The sequence below is a fragment of the Bos indicus x Bos taurus genome, chromosome 2 (assembly GCF_003369695.1).
Source record: "Bos indicus x Bos taurus breed Angus x Brahman F1 hybrid chromosome 2, Bos_hybrid_MaternalHap_v2.0, whole genome shotgun sequence".
Taxonomy (NCBI): Eukaryota; Metazoa; Chordata; class Mammalia; order Artiodactyla; family Bovidae; genus Bos; species Bos indicus x Bos taurus.
The window spans coordinates 9,686,721-9,702,212 of record NC_040077.1 but is presented as its reverse complement, the minus strand read 5'-3'; the positions used below and the strand labels follow the sequence as shown (position 1 = coordinate 9,702,212).

At 36.6% G+C, this 15,492-nt stretch overlaps 1 non-coding gene across 1 annotated transcript; it reads left to right on the top strand.

Annotated features, from left to right (window-relative positions):
- Positions 1-14,831: 14,831 nt before the first annotated feature.
- Positions 14,832-14,904, top strand: TRNAG-UCC. Its single transcript has one exon. It is a non-coding gene; the product is annotated as a tRNA-Gly (tRNA).
- Positions 14,905-15,492: the final 588 nt, after the last annotated feature.

Here is a 15,492-nt window from a genome sequence, read left to right as displayed (position 1 = left end):
TAATAGTATTGAATGAGTTCTATTCATATTCTGTGTAGTGAACTTTGTATAAAGAGCTTTCAGGATCACAGGCTAAAAACTGGTCTTTATATATTAAAGTGGAGATCTGAGATTCTGATACACATACAGATAATCTATCTGATATCTATACAGATACATATATATATACTGTTAAAGCTTCCAGGTATGTACACACTGTTCATACTGTATGAACTTAGGTACATGTAGCAATGAATGTATTACTACAAGGAATACCATGTGAGAGGTAGTAGGTGGACTACCAAAATCTTGTGTTTTGGGTTTTTGTCTTTTTTTCAGATGCATATCCCATTGGTAATAGTATTTTCTGAATGAGGATAATACCTTGTTTCTCAATTAATAAAAACTACAAAGATAACTTTAAACTAGAATTTAGTACCATCCACAAAATAAACTAGAATTTAGTACCATCCACAAAATTTCATGGCCTCCCTGGTGGCTCAGATGGTAAAGCATCTGCCTGCAATGTGGAAGACCTGGGTTCATTCCCTGGGTTGGGAAGATCCCCTAGAGAAGGAAATGGCAACCCACTCCAGTATTCTTGCCTGGAAAATTCCATGGACAGAGGAGCCTGGTAGGCTACAGTCCATGGGGTAGCAGAGAGTTGGACATGACTGAGCCACTTTACTTCACAAAATTTCATAGTATCTTTAGAAATAAATCTGAATACAGCTGAGTGTACAAGCATACACACAAACCTGAATGGCATTAGTACAAAATGCATTTCCAAATACCTCCCCCCATTGTAATGTATGTTTACCCTTTCACTGTTCATTGCTTTCTGTTAATAGGCAATTCATTCAATTAATAGGTTTTTGTGCCTTTTCACAAATACGATACTTCTCGTATGCACTGTAGCATGACTTACCTCAAGACTTTGTGCCTAATTTGAGTATACATTTTAGAAAAGGAAGGTCACAGCTATGTAAGGCTATGAAATATGAAACTAAAATAGCAAATACAGAGCTGTTAATAGAAATGGCTTTTCTATCAGACTATAGGCAAACTTTTCAGTCATTTTGTATTTACATTTCATTGAGTATTTAGATTTTTTTAAATAAAAATGTCTTTTGTGAAAGTATTGTGAAGGACATTCTTCAGGCAAAGGTGGTTATTTTATACTTGGTACCCAGAGACATATATTGGTTTTGAAACAAATGTATGTAAAATTAAGTGGTACTTAGGGACTTAAGCACTAGGACTTAATTTTGTTAGCCCTGTCTAGTTGGCTTTGTGCTATAATTCAGAAGACAATTAATACCTGACCACTTTTTTTGACACTTAATCTTGAGAAAAGGGTATGCAAATGTTTTCAAAGGAGCATATATATACCAGTTTCAATTTTACATGTGCAGTTGTGTCTCTTTTTACCTATGAATCCTTAAAACTGCACTTAATCTTACCTAATTTTTAGAGAACTGTGTATTTCAGTGACAAAGATCAGTACTACTTTTACATATTTTAAGAATTTTGTGATGCTGTTACTGTGTTTATTTGGTAGTTATTTATTTTGAGTAATCTGTTTATAACTTTACAGCATGTATAGAAATGTATCAAAGAATGTGTAATTGAAAGGTGTATAATACACTAATTGTGTGGATTACCTCATGATTATGCATTATTGCATATATTGTATGTGTGTGTGCATGCATGCATGCAGACTCAATCATGTCCAACTCTTTGCAACCCCACAGACTTGGCCTGCCAGTCTCCTCTGTCCATGGAATTTTCCAGGCAAGAGTACTGATGCTATGCTAAGTCACTTCAGTCGTGTCCGACTCTGTGTGACCCCATAGACAGCAGCCCACCAGGCTCCCCCATCCCTGGGATTCTCCAGGCAAAAACACTGGAGTGGGTTGCCATTTCCTTCTCCAATACATGAAAGTGAAAGTGAAGTCGCTCAGTCGTGTCCTACTGTCAGCGACCCCATAGACTGCAGCCTACCAGGCCCTTCTGTCCATGGGATTTTCCAAGCCAGAGTACTGGAGTGGGGTGCCATTGCCTTCTCCGAAGAGTACTGAAGGGGTTGCCATTTCCTTCTCCATAGGATAGGCCCAACCTGGGGATCGAACATGCGTCCCTTGCATCTCCTGCTTTTGTAGGCGGGTTCTTTACCAACTGAGCCACTGGGGAAGCTCATATTGTGTATATTTTAGTTAAGAAATGTGGGAGAAGTAGAATCCATTGCATTCGTAGGAATATTCATCCTTTAATTTTTATTCGTTATTGAATAGATAATGAAAGTTAAGACTATAGTAACTAAATCCTTTTGATAATTTTTCAAATTAAAGTGATTGAGAAGCAAGTTAATTTCTGTAGATAATCATAACTAAACCAGCTCTCACTGATTCAACTGTATATCAGCTGATTGACCACATTGTTTGTTCACTCCATGGACCTTTTTTGTCTGATAATACTATTCCTACACTTCTTGCACTGGTTACCCATCATAAGAAAGAAAAGTGAAGTTGCTCGGTCGTGTCCGACTCTGCGACCCCATGAACTGTAGCCTACGAGGTTCCTCCGTCCATGGGATTTTCCAGGTAAGAATACTGGAGTGGGTTGCCGTTTCCTTCTCCAGGAGATCTTCCCTACCCCAGGATTGAACCCAAGTCTCCTGCATTGTAGGCAAATGCTTTACCATTGAGCAACCAGGGAAGTCTAAAGAGAACACCAGTCATAAAGGAAAAGTAAATATTAGCTTATTTTCTACTTACTCCAAACTTATCTTTCAGCTCTGTGGTGAGTGGGGTGGGGCGGTCATTAATAGCTCCAACTTGTTTATCTTCAATTTAAAACTAGGACTAAAAAGAACTATATCAACTTTGAACTATTAATTACAATTTTTAAATTACTTGATTGGTCTTTTGAACTTTTTCTCCAGAACAGTCTTCTAGTGGGAAGGGTAAATTCTCAACTATCTAATATGTAGCCTTCAAGAACCATTTGATGTATGGAATGGCTTATATACAGGAGACCCCATTCATCCCTTGATAGCCACCTCACTCCTTTTCTTCCCAGGAAGATTTCTGGCAGCAAAGAATTATTTTAAATTATTAATCATTCAACATTGGAGGTAACTAAAAAGATTACTTAATTTGTAGGTTTACTACAGTAGTTTCTGATTGATGATATTTATAAAAAAACTATGAAGGATGAAAGTTGATACCCTTATTTATTTAAAAAAATATATTAGAAGTGACAGAAGTATGAACACAGATGAGTTGTCTTATCAGAAGAAAAGTGGACCAATTGGATGTCAGGTTTTTGTCAACAAACAGGCTACTAACAAGTTTATTCCAGCACTTATATTTTTATATTTAAATGCATACATAAATATGATTCACCATAAGTGCCTGTGGAACCGGGAATAAGCCCTTCTGTGAGAACTAGAACTGTATTTTGGACACTGGAACAATTAATTTGTTGTACAATGGCTTTCTTGTGGGAGAATTTTGCCAGCATTTTAAATGAAGTATTTAAATGAGCTTATTAAGTGAGTTAAGTTAAATTTAAAGATGTAAAATCAGTCAAATTTCAAAGAGATAAATTGATAGAAGCATCTCTATTAATTCCTCTATTCAGATAAAATGGTTTTTCACAGATGTTTACTGAATTATTTAAACAGCTTCATTGAGAAGGCATAATTAATACAATAAATTTATACATGATTAAAGTGTAAAATTTAATGTTTGACAGATGTATATACCTGTGAAGCCATAATCACAAGATACAATATGTATGTTCATCTCCACTGAAAGATTCCTCATGCCCTTGTGTAATTTTTCCCTCCCCAAGCAAATACTCATAACTAAGTTAATTTACATTTTTTAAGATTTTATATGAATGGAATCATACAATATGCAATAGTACTCTATTTTTTTCTCTTTGCTTTCATGCAGCATAATTATTTGGAAATTTATCAATGTCTCAGATACTAGTAGTGCATTCTTTTCTGTTAGTCAGTGGTATTCTTTTGTATGTATATTAACACTATCCATTCACCTGTTGATGACATTTGAGGTTGTTCCCAGTTTGGAACTCTCATTTTAAAAAGTTACTATGAACTTTCACATATAAGTCTTTGTATGAACATATAATTCATTTCTTTTAAGTAAATGCATGTGGAATGTTTGGTTCATATGTTTAATTTCTTAAGGAATTTCCACAATGTTTTCAAAGTGATTGCATCATTTTACATTCCCATGGCAGTTTGAGTTCTGCTTGTTCCACATCCTTACTAACACTTGATGTGATCAGTTTTAATTTAAATCTCATTCATTTTGGGTTAATGTTTTTATGTAGTCCAAAGTATGAATAAAAGTTCTTTTTTTTTTTTTTTTTGCGTTTGGTGAACACTGTAATCATTCTAGCACCACTTATTGGAAGGGTTATTATCTCTCTCTTGCTGTCAGTACCATACTTTCTTGATGACTGTAGCTTTATACTAGTAAAGCCTGAAATTAGGTAGAATAAGTTCTCTAACTTTGTTCATCTTTTACAAAGTTATTTGTATTTTCATGTGCATTTTAGAATGAGACTGTTGATTTTTGCCCAAAATGATACTGGAATTTTGACTGGGCTTGCATTAAATGCATAGACCAGGGAGTTCCCTGATGGCCTAGTGGTTAGGATTCCAGGCTTTCACTGCCATGGCCTACATGCAGTCTCTGGTTGGAGAATGGAGGTCCCAGAAGCAGTGCAGCACAGACCAAAAAAACCATACATCATATTTGAGAAGAATATGCATCTCAGTATTGAGTCTTCTGATTCCTGAATCTGGTGGATCTCTCAATTTATTTAGGTCTTTTTGAATTTCAGCAGGTTTGTAGTCTTTAGTATACAAGTTTCAGACATCTTTTGTGGTATTTAGTATTTGTCATACTAAAGTATTTCATATTTCTTAATGCTGTTGTAAATGATACTTTTAAAATTTCAATTTATAATTGCTCATCCCTACCATATAGAAATATAATTTTTGCATTTTGATTGTACTCTGCAGCCTTGCTAAACTCATTCTACTTTTTTAAAAATAGATTTAACAGTCTTCTACATAGATGATCATTTGATAACCATCTGTGAATAAAGATAGTTTTCTTCCTTTTCAATCTGGATACATTTTTTTTTCTTTTTTCCATTATTTCATGAGTCAGCAAACCTGTTCTTATAAATAAGGTTTTATTCAAACATATTTATATATCCATTATCTCTCCTGCTTTCATGCTACAGTAGCAGGTTGGGTAGTTGCCATAAAGACCAAATGGCCTCACAAAGCCTGACTTACCATCTGTTTCTATTTTTAAAAAATTGAAATTGAAGAAATGCTTCCTTATTGTCCTGGCTAGGACCTTTAATTAAGGTATTAAATAAAAATGGTAAGAGCAAACCTTCTTGGCTTTTCATAATATTAGATAAAAACATTCAGTCTTTCATCATTAAGTAATGATGTTCAGTCAGTTCAGTTCAGTCGCTCAGTCATGTCCGACTCTTTGCGACCCCATGAACTGCAGCACGCCAGGCCTCCCTGTCCATCACCAACTCCCGGAGTTCACCCAAACTCATGTCCATCAAGTCAGTGATGCCATCCAGCCATCTCATCCTCTGTCGTCCCCTTCTCCTCCTGCCCCCAATCCCTCCCAGCATCAGGGTCTTTTCCAATGAGTCAACTCCGCATGAGGTGGCCAAAGTCCTGGAGTTTCAGCTTCAGCATCAGTCCTTCCAATGAACACCCAGGACTGACCACGAGGATAGACTGGTTGGATCTCCTTGCAGTCCAAGGGACTCTCAAGGGTCTTCTCCAACACCACAGTTCAAAAGCATCAATTCTTTAGCGCTCAGCTTTCTTCACAGTCCAACTCTCACATCCATACATGACCACTGGAAAAACCATAGCCTTGACTAGACGAACCTTTGTTGGCAAAGTAATGTCTCTGCTTTTGAATATGCTATCTAGGTTGGTCATAACTTTCCTTCCAAGGAGTAAGCATCTTTTAATTTCATGGCTGCAATCACCATCTGCAGTGATTTTGGAGCCCCCAAAAGTAAAGTGTGCCACTGTTTCCCCATCTATTTCCCATGAAGTGATGGGACCGGATGCCATGATCTTAGTTTTCTGAATGTTGAGTGTTAAACAAACTTTTTCACTCTCCTCTTTTAGTTTCATCAAGAGGCTTTTTAGTTCCTCTTCACTTTATGCCATAAGGGTGGTGTCATCTGCATATCTGAGGTTATTGATATTTCTTCCAGCAATCTTGATTCCAGCTTGTGCTTCTTCCAGTCGAGCGTTTCTCATGATGTACTCTGCATATAAATTAAATAAGCAAGGTGACAATATACAGCCTTGACGTACTCCTTTTCCTATTTGGAACCAGTCTGTTGTTCCATGTCCAGTTCTAACTGTTGCTTCCTGACCTGCGTACAGATTTCTCAAGAGGCAGGTCAGGTGGTCTGGTATTCCCATCTCTTGAAGAATTTTCCACAGTTTATTGTGATCCACACAGTCAAAGGCTTTGGCATAGTCAATAAAGCTGAAATAGATGTTTTTCTGGGACTCTTGCTCTTTTGATGATCCAGCGGATGTTGGCAATTTGATCTCTGGTTCCTTTGCCTTTTCTAAACCAGCTTGAATATCTGGAAGTTCACAGTTCACGTATTGCTGAAGCCTGCCTTGGAGAATTTTGAGCATTACTTTACTAGCATGTGCTATGCTATGCTAAGTCACTTCAGTCGGTTCCGACTCTGTGCGACCCCATAGATGGCAGCCCACCAGGCTCCCCCATCCCTGGGATTCTCCAGGCAAGAACACTGAAGTGGGTTGCCATTTCCTTACTAGCATGTGAGATGAATGCAATTGTGCGGTAGTTTGAGCATTCTTTGGCATTGCCTTTCTTTGGGATCAGAATGAAAACTGACCTTTTCCAGTCCTGTGGCCACTGCTGAGTTTTCCAAATTTGCTGGCATATTAAGTGCATCACTTTCACAGCATCATCTTTCAGGATTTGAAATAGTTCCATTGGAATTCCTTCACCTCCACTAGCTCTGTTCATAGTGATGCTTTCTAAGGCCCACTTGACTTCACATTCCAGGACATCTGGCTAGGTGTAGGTTTTTCATATAATACTTATAAAAGATTGAGCAAGTTCCCTTTTAAGGGGTGAGTGGTATTTGTTTTGTTTTAATCAAGATTGAATGTTGGTTGTGTCAAGTATTTCTCTGTATCTATTGAAGTGACCATATGGCTTTTAAATTTTTTAAATATGATGGCTCAGTCTGTAAAGAATCTGCCTGCATTGCAAGACACTTGGGTTCAATCCCTGGGTCAGGAACATCCCCTGGAGAAGGAAATGGCAACCACTTCAGTATTCTTGCCTGGAAAAATCTCATGGACAGAGGAGCCTGACATGAGGCTGCAAGAATTGGATATGACTTAGCTAATAAACCACCAACATGGTGAAACTAACTTTGAATTTCTATAATAAACCCTACTTGACTCCAAAATATGATAAAATTTTATTTAAAATACTTATGTCTCTGTTCATTATTGATGAGTTGGTCTGTAGTTTTCTTGTTATGTCTTTGAGTTTGGATCAGGGTAATACTGTCAGAGAATGTGTTGGGATGTATTTCTTTCTCTTCAATTTTCTAGAAGATATGTGTTCAATATTATATCTTCCTTGAAATTCACCAGGGAAACCATCTGAGCCTATAGTTACCTTTATTAAGGGAAGATCTTTTTATTACAAATTCCAATTATTTTTTCTTGTATGAGCTTTGTTAGTTTGTATGCTTTGAGGAATTTGTCCATATCATGTTTTCAGTGTATTAGCATAAAGTTTTTCATAGTTTCCTTTATTATCCTTTTAGTATACTACTGCAGAATGTGAAGCAGTATTAGCTCTCATTCTTAAGTTAACAGTTTGTGTCTTCTCTTTTCCCTGATAAGTCTTGCTAGAGACTTACCAACTTGATTGTCTGAGAGAAATAGCTTTTGATTTCTTTGATTTTTTTTGTGTGTAATTCTGTTTTCTGTTTCACTGATTTTTTTACTCTGATCTTTATTATTTTTTTCTTCTGCTTGCTTCAGGTTTAATTTGCTATCTGTTAGTTTCTTAACATGGTAACTGAGGTTATTAATCTGATACTTTTTTTTTTTTTTTTTTTGACTGCACCACACGTTTCGCAGGATCTCAGTTCCCTGACCGAGGATTGAACCATGGCCACTGCATTGGAAACCTGGAGTCCTAACCACTAGGCTACAAGGGAACTCCCAGATTTGATATTTTTTAAATCTAGTGATTGAGTCCTATAAATTTCCCTCTGATTACTGTTTTAGCTACATCTCATCTCATGTTTTGCTTCTCTTGTGGCTCAGCTGGTGAAGAATCCACCTGCAATGCAGGAGACCTGGGTTCGATCCCTGGGTTGGGAAAATCCCCTGGAGAAGGGAAAGACTGGAAAGTCCCATGGTTTGTATAGTCTGTGAGGTCGCAAATACTCCTACACAACTGAACAACGTTCACTCTTCACTTTCATGTTTTGATATGATATATCCCATAACTTTTTCCTTTTTAATTCAGATCAAAATTCTTTATAATTGCCCTTTGACCATGTTATTGACTCTTGATTCTATTGTGGTCAGAGAACATACTTTCTATGACTTGGATTCTTTTTAAATTATTGGGACTTGTTTTACGGCTTAGAGTATAGTTCACCTTGGTGAATGTCCCATGTACATTTCTGCTGTTTGTTCTTTACATGTTTATTACGTCATATTGATCAGTAGTGTTTTTCAGTAATTCTGTATCCTTTTGACATGTTTTTTCCTCCTTTCCACTTAACCTATTTGTGTCTTTATTTAAAGGGTTTCTTTTAGGCAGCATATAGTTGGGTCTTGCTTTTTTATCCAATCTTATCTCTCTATCTTTTCACTGGAGTGCTTAGACCATTTACATATAATAATTGGATTCACAAGAGTGGGTTAAAGTCTATAGTCTTACTATTTTCTATTTGTTCTATTTCTTTGTGTCCCTTTTTAATTTTTACTACCTTTGGGGGAGATTGAATATTTCATATGATTTCCCTTTTTTCCATTCACTTACTAGTCATAATCTTTGTTAGTTTTGATTGACTGAATTTTTTCCTCCTTATGGGTTGTATTTTCCTGCCTTTTTTTTCCCCTGATAATTTTTGGTTGGTTGATAGACACTTTGAATTTGTTGAGTGCTGGTATTTTCGTATTTCTCTAAATATTCGTAAGCTTTGTTTTGTATTCACTTAAGTTACTTGGGAAGATTTGCTGCTGCTGCTGCTAAGTCGCCTCAGTCGTGTCCGACTCTGTGCGACCCCATAGACGGCAGCCCACCAGGCTCCCCCGTCCCTGGGATTCTCCAGGCAAGAACACTGGAGTGGGTTGCCATTTCCTTCTCCAATGCATGAAAGTGAAAAGTGAAAGTGAAGTTGCTCAGTCGTGTCCGACTCTTAGCAGCCCCATGGACTGCAGCCTACCAGGCTCCTCCGTCCCTGGGATTTTCCAGCCAAGAGTACTGGAGTGGGGTGCCATCCAGGTCTAATTTTCTACAAGTGAGGCAAAGCCTTTCTGAATATTGTGCCAGATGCCCCATGAATTTATGAGATTTTCCTGTCTGATAGTTGAGAACAGGAACTGTTGTAGCCTGTGTGAGCTTCAAGTATTAATTCTCTCTGAAACTGTCAAGTGTGGGTTTTTTTTGTTTGTTTGTTTGTTTGTTTGTTTCTCCAGCCTTAGGTAGTTTCCATGCATGGGCTGGTCATTAGTACTCAGTTGAAGACCTAAGAAGGGACCCTTGGTGTGGTGTGTGGCTCTCATCTCTGGCAATTTGCCTTGTAAATTCTAGCTGCCTGGGCTTCCCTAGACTCCTTCTGGGTTTCCTCTTCCTATCCTATAACTAGAAACTCCAGGCAGTAAACTTGGAAAAGTCATGGGGGTCACTTTCTTTTCCCATCTCTCAGAAATCATTGCCTATTGTCTAATATTTGTATCTTGAAAACCATTTTTTATTATTCTTTTTAATTTATTTTAGTTGGAGGCTAATTATAATGTGGTAGTTTTTGCCATACATTCACATGAATCAGCCATGGGTGTACATGTGTTCCCCATCCTGACCCTCCCTCCCACCTCCCTCCCCATCCCATCCCTCAGGATCATCCCAGTGCACCATCCCTGAGCACCCTGTCTCATGCATCAAACCTGGACTGGTGATCTATTTCATATATGATAATATACATATTTCAATGCTATTCCCTCAAATCATCCCACCCTTGCCTTCTCCCACAGAGTCCAAAAGTCTGTTCTTTACATCTGTGTCTCTTTTGCTATCTCACATATAAGGTCATCATTACTATCTTTCTAAATTCCATATATATGTGTTAATATACTGTATTAGTATTTTTCTTCCTGACTTACTTCACTCTGTATAATAGGCTCCAGTTTCATCCACCTCATTAGAACTGATTCAAATGCATTCTTTTTAATAGCTGAGTAATATTCCAGTGTGTATATGTACCACAGCTTTCTTATCCATTCGTCTGCCTATGGACATCTAGGTTGCTTCCGTGTCCTGGCTATTATAAACAGTGCTGCAATGAACATTGGGATACACATGTCTCTTTCAATTCTGGTTTCCTCGATGTGTATGCCCAGCAGTGGGATTGCTGGATCATAAGGCAGTTCTATTTCCAGTATTTCAAGGAATCTCCATACTGTTCTCCATAGTGGCTGTACTAGTTTGCATTCCCACCAGCAATGTAAGACGGTTCCCTTTTCTCCACACCCTCTCCAGCATTTATTGCTTGTAGACTTTTGGATCGCAGCCATTCTGACTGGCGTGAGATGGTACCTCATTGTGGTTTTGATTTGCATTTCTCTGATAATGAGTGATGTTGAGCATCTTTTCATGTGTTTGTTAGCCATCTGTATGTCTTCTTTGGAGAAATGTCTATTTAGTTCTTTGGCCCATTTTTTGATTAGGTGGGCTTTTTTTTTTTTTTTCTGGAATTGGCCTGCAGGAGTTGCTTGTATATTTTTGAGAATAATTCTTTGTCAGTTGCTTCATTTATTATTATTTTCTCCCATTCTGAAGGCTGTCTTTTCACCTTGCTTATAGTTTCCTTCTTTATGCAAAAGCTTTTAAGTTTAATTAGGTCCCATTTGTTTATTTTTGCTTTTATTTCCATTACTCTGGGAGGTGGGTCATAGAGGATCCTGCTATGATTTATGTCAGAGAGTGTTTTTCCTATGTTTTCCTCTAGGAGTTTTATATTTTCTGGTCTTACATTTAGAACTTTGATCCATTTTGAGATTATTTTTGTGTATGGTGTTAGAAAGTGTTCTAGTTTCATTCTTTTACAAGTGGTTGACCAGTTTTCCCAGCACCACTTGTTAAAGAGATTGTCTTTTCTCCATTGTATATTCTTGCCTCCTTTGTCAAAGATAAGGTGTCCATAGGTGCGTGGATTTATCTCTGGGATTTCTGTTTTGTTCCATTGATTTATGTTTCTGTCTTTGTGCCAGTACCATACTGTCTTGATGACTGTAGCTTTGTAGTATAGTCTGAAGTCAGGCAGGTTGATTCCTCCAGTTCCATTCTTCTTTCTCAAGATTGCTTTGGCTATTCGAGGTTTTTTGTATTTCCATACAAATTGTGAAATTATTTGTTGTAGCTCTGTGAAAAATACCGTTGGTAGCTTGATAGAGATCGCATTGAATCTAGATTGCTTTGGGTAGTATACTCATTTTCACTATATTGATTCTTCCGATCCATGAACATGGTATATTTCTCCATCTATTTGAGTCCTCTTTGATTTCTTTCATCAGTGTTTTATAGTTTTCTATATATAGGTCTTTTGTTTCTTTAGGTAGGTTTATTCCTAAGTATTTTATTCTTTTCATTGCAATGGTGAATGGAATTATTTCCTTAATTTCTCTTTCTGTTTTCTCGCTGTTATTGTGTAAGGATGCTAGGGATTTCTGTGTGTTAATTTTGTATCCTGCAACTTTACTATATTCATTGATTAGCTCTAGTAATTTTCTGGTGGAGGCTTTAGGGGAAAATCATTTTTTATATACTACATATGATTTTTTGTTTCAAGCAGGGGTATATCTGATTCATTGTGTCATTTTGGCCAGAAGTGGAAGTAAAATCTAAATTTAGACATGCACTTTTTCTTTAATACAGGAAATTTTTGAATGAAACTTGACTTTCTCTACACAATTTGGTAAGAATGTGGGGGTTCACAAAGTACCAAACCCCTAATTAATTCTTCCCCATATTTCCTGTGTTTACTTTGGATAGCTTATGTTTTTCAGTCAGTACTACTCATAAAAATCTATTCGACAGTAATAGCTTTGCTAATACTGCTGCTGCTGCTAAGTCACTTCAGTCGTGTCCGACTCTGTGCAACGGCATAGACAGCAGCCCACCAGGCCCCGCTGTCCCTGGGATTCTCCAGGCAAGAACACTGGAGTGGGCTGCCATTTCCTTCTCCAATGCGTGAAAGTGAAAAGTGAAAGGGAAGTCGCTCAGTCGTGTCCGACTCTTCGCGACCCCATGGACTGCAGCCAACCAGGATCATCCATCCATGGATTTTCCAGGCAAGAGTACTGGAGTTGGGTGCCATTGCCTTCTCTGTTGCTAATACTAAGAATATTCATATTCAAAAAATTGTTATTTTCCCTTAAAATTCTTTTTTTAATGATTAAGCATTGCAGTATATATTCTCTGTATGAGAATATAGTATAAAGTATTAAAATCTCATGAAAATTATTTTTTGAATGTGAAAATAACTCAGGTGTAATATAAATGGGTGTCACAAACTTCAAGGGAAAGAACTTCAGGAGTCTACTGAGTGGCTGAGAAAATGCTCTTTTACATAGTTCTTGAGTTCACTGTTGAGATATATCTGTATTTAAAGTGATTTTATGTAACATGGAAGATCTCTCGAAATTACTGCTTTATCTTTCCCGGATATTTTTATGTAAAACCCACAATAACTATAGAACTTTATAGAAGTGAGTGACCTTCTCAGAGAAAATACAAGTATATCTTTATGTCTTCTTTTCATTTCCTTATGCTTAAAAACTGTTGCTTTAAATTGGATCTTTTGGTATACAAAAGAATTCTTTGGACACATTTGACCACTTTGGTTTTCTTGTTTCATTTACTTGCCCATATGTTAATGAAGCAAACTGAAGTTAATAGCACCCTAAAATTGAGGAAAACACTTGAAGTGATAATAACCTGTTCAAGATCTCAGCTTTAAAACGTGAGCTTAGAAATTCAGGGAACATAGAAAATAACAGTTTATTTTGCCTTATCCTCTGAACATATTGACATAATTATTTAGCTGTATGATCATCCTAGGATGTTCAACATCTGCATAGATTGTTTACTATACATATTAACTTGCCAAAAATGGTTTGCAGAATTTTTCTAATGACATGAATATTGCAGTTAATTTTCAAAAAAGCAAAGATAAAACCATTAATAATGTCAAACAGGGTATTGTCTAGAGAAATTCTAGCCAGTCATTTAGTTACTGTTTACAGTTTATTACTGAATGTGCTTTACCATCAGGAACAAGCTTCCCATGGTGGTTGTATTAAAAATTAGCAGTTTTACACTGAGAGGCCCAGTGCCAACCTGGAAAAATTGGTTGCATTGATGAGTAATAAACTGCATGTTGCAGATTCCCATACTGTTTGAATTCATTTCACAGTATTGGCAAAGAATCTGAATTTTAACTGGAAACACACGGTTCTCTTCCAAGCAGGTATTAAAAACACATTGTCTACTTTTCAGAGAATCATAATAGAGTTTCTGCACTTTGTCATTTTGACCGTAGTTTAAGGTTTAAAAGGTTTGAAATTTCTTGAAAATATTAATTATCCTTCTCTATTTTCTCATTCATAAAGTTAATATGATTCCAGTGCAATGTACCATTTGTTTTTAGATATATGAAGAAATACGTGGCCTACTTTAAAACTGTTTTCCTCCAAAAAATGAATTTTTAAAATGAAGGAAAAGATAGTTAAATAATTGCAAAGCCACTGTTTTCAGTTAGACTTGTAGATTATGTATATACTCTCGATACTGAAACATTGAGGTTTCTTTGAAAGGAGACAAGCTTAAAAGTAGGCCAGTATTCCTGTGGTTTAATTTCAACTTTCTGGACAGTTAAATAGAATTTTGTACTTAAAATATTTTCATATGGCTTTGTTTTAAGAGCAAAAAAATATGAATTTGCCTTACAAAATGTAAAAGTTTTAAATGCACTTTTTTTCCTCACTTGTCAAAGCAACCTTAAAATTAAACTCAAATGTCCTTATATATATGTTTATCAACTCCATATAGTAATTTTAAAGTGTACATGGTCTTTCCTAGGTAAAATTTATATCTCCCTGTAAGTGAAACAGTAAATCCTGGGCTTTCATATATGGACACTAAGCAATTTGTCAATATACCATATAGTTCTGAATGCACTAATAATACAAAGCTTAATTTTGTTCTTTAGTCTTGATGTATTCACTGATAATGGTGGGAGAGACCTCAGCTTGGCAATCTACAGCAAGTTAGTTAGGAAAAGATAACATTATTCATACACATATGCTGAGAAAATGAGTGACAGAATGTTAGGTACTTGAGTGGCCAGTGTCACTGCTCTGTTTATCTTGTATCAATCACTCTAGCCCTGAGCTAGAAGTACATTTATAACATAACACTCAGAAGTTCACATTCAAAAGAAAAATGTTAGGGATTTCCCTGGTGGTCCAGTGGTTAAGACTCTGCACTTCCATTGGAGGGGCCCCAGGTTCAAGCCCTGGTTGGGGAACTAAGATCCCACAAGCCACATAGCGTGGCCAAAATATATAGTCAAAAGGAAAAAGTTGATAAAAGTTTTTAAATGAAATGATAACAAGCAGGAAACAGTTTGTGAAGTCGCCATTTGGTTTCCTGATCAGCTACTTTCAAACTCAGCATTCTGCATCTGCAGTTGGTAATTTTGACTGAGTTCAAGATGATCAAGAATTATAGAACTGTTAACCTCATTTAGTATTTACAAGATGAGAGTTGTAACTATGTACTCCTTGACATCCTCCAGGCTGCTTTGCCACCTTTGATTACTCTCTATTCCTTGGCAGTGTCATTCACTTTATGATTTCAGTTATCATTTCCATATGTGCAGCTATATCTCCAGCCTCACATTTCCCATAAACTGCCATACAGCTCAGCATATCCTGCCAGTACATCAGATTCCAAACTGAAGTCATCATTTTCTCTCCTAAATCTTTTCTTTTTCTTTTTTTTTCACTTTCTTTTTTAACCCATTATTCAGGTTTTTTTTTTTTTTCTTTTTTCTGTCCAGCTACTTGAATCAAAAAAGTGCTTATTATTCTACTATGCCAAGATTTCTCTCACG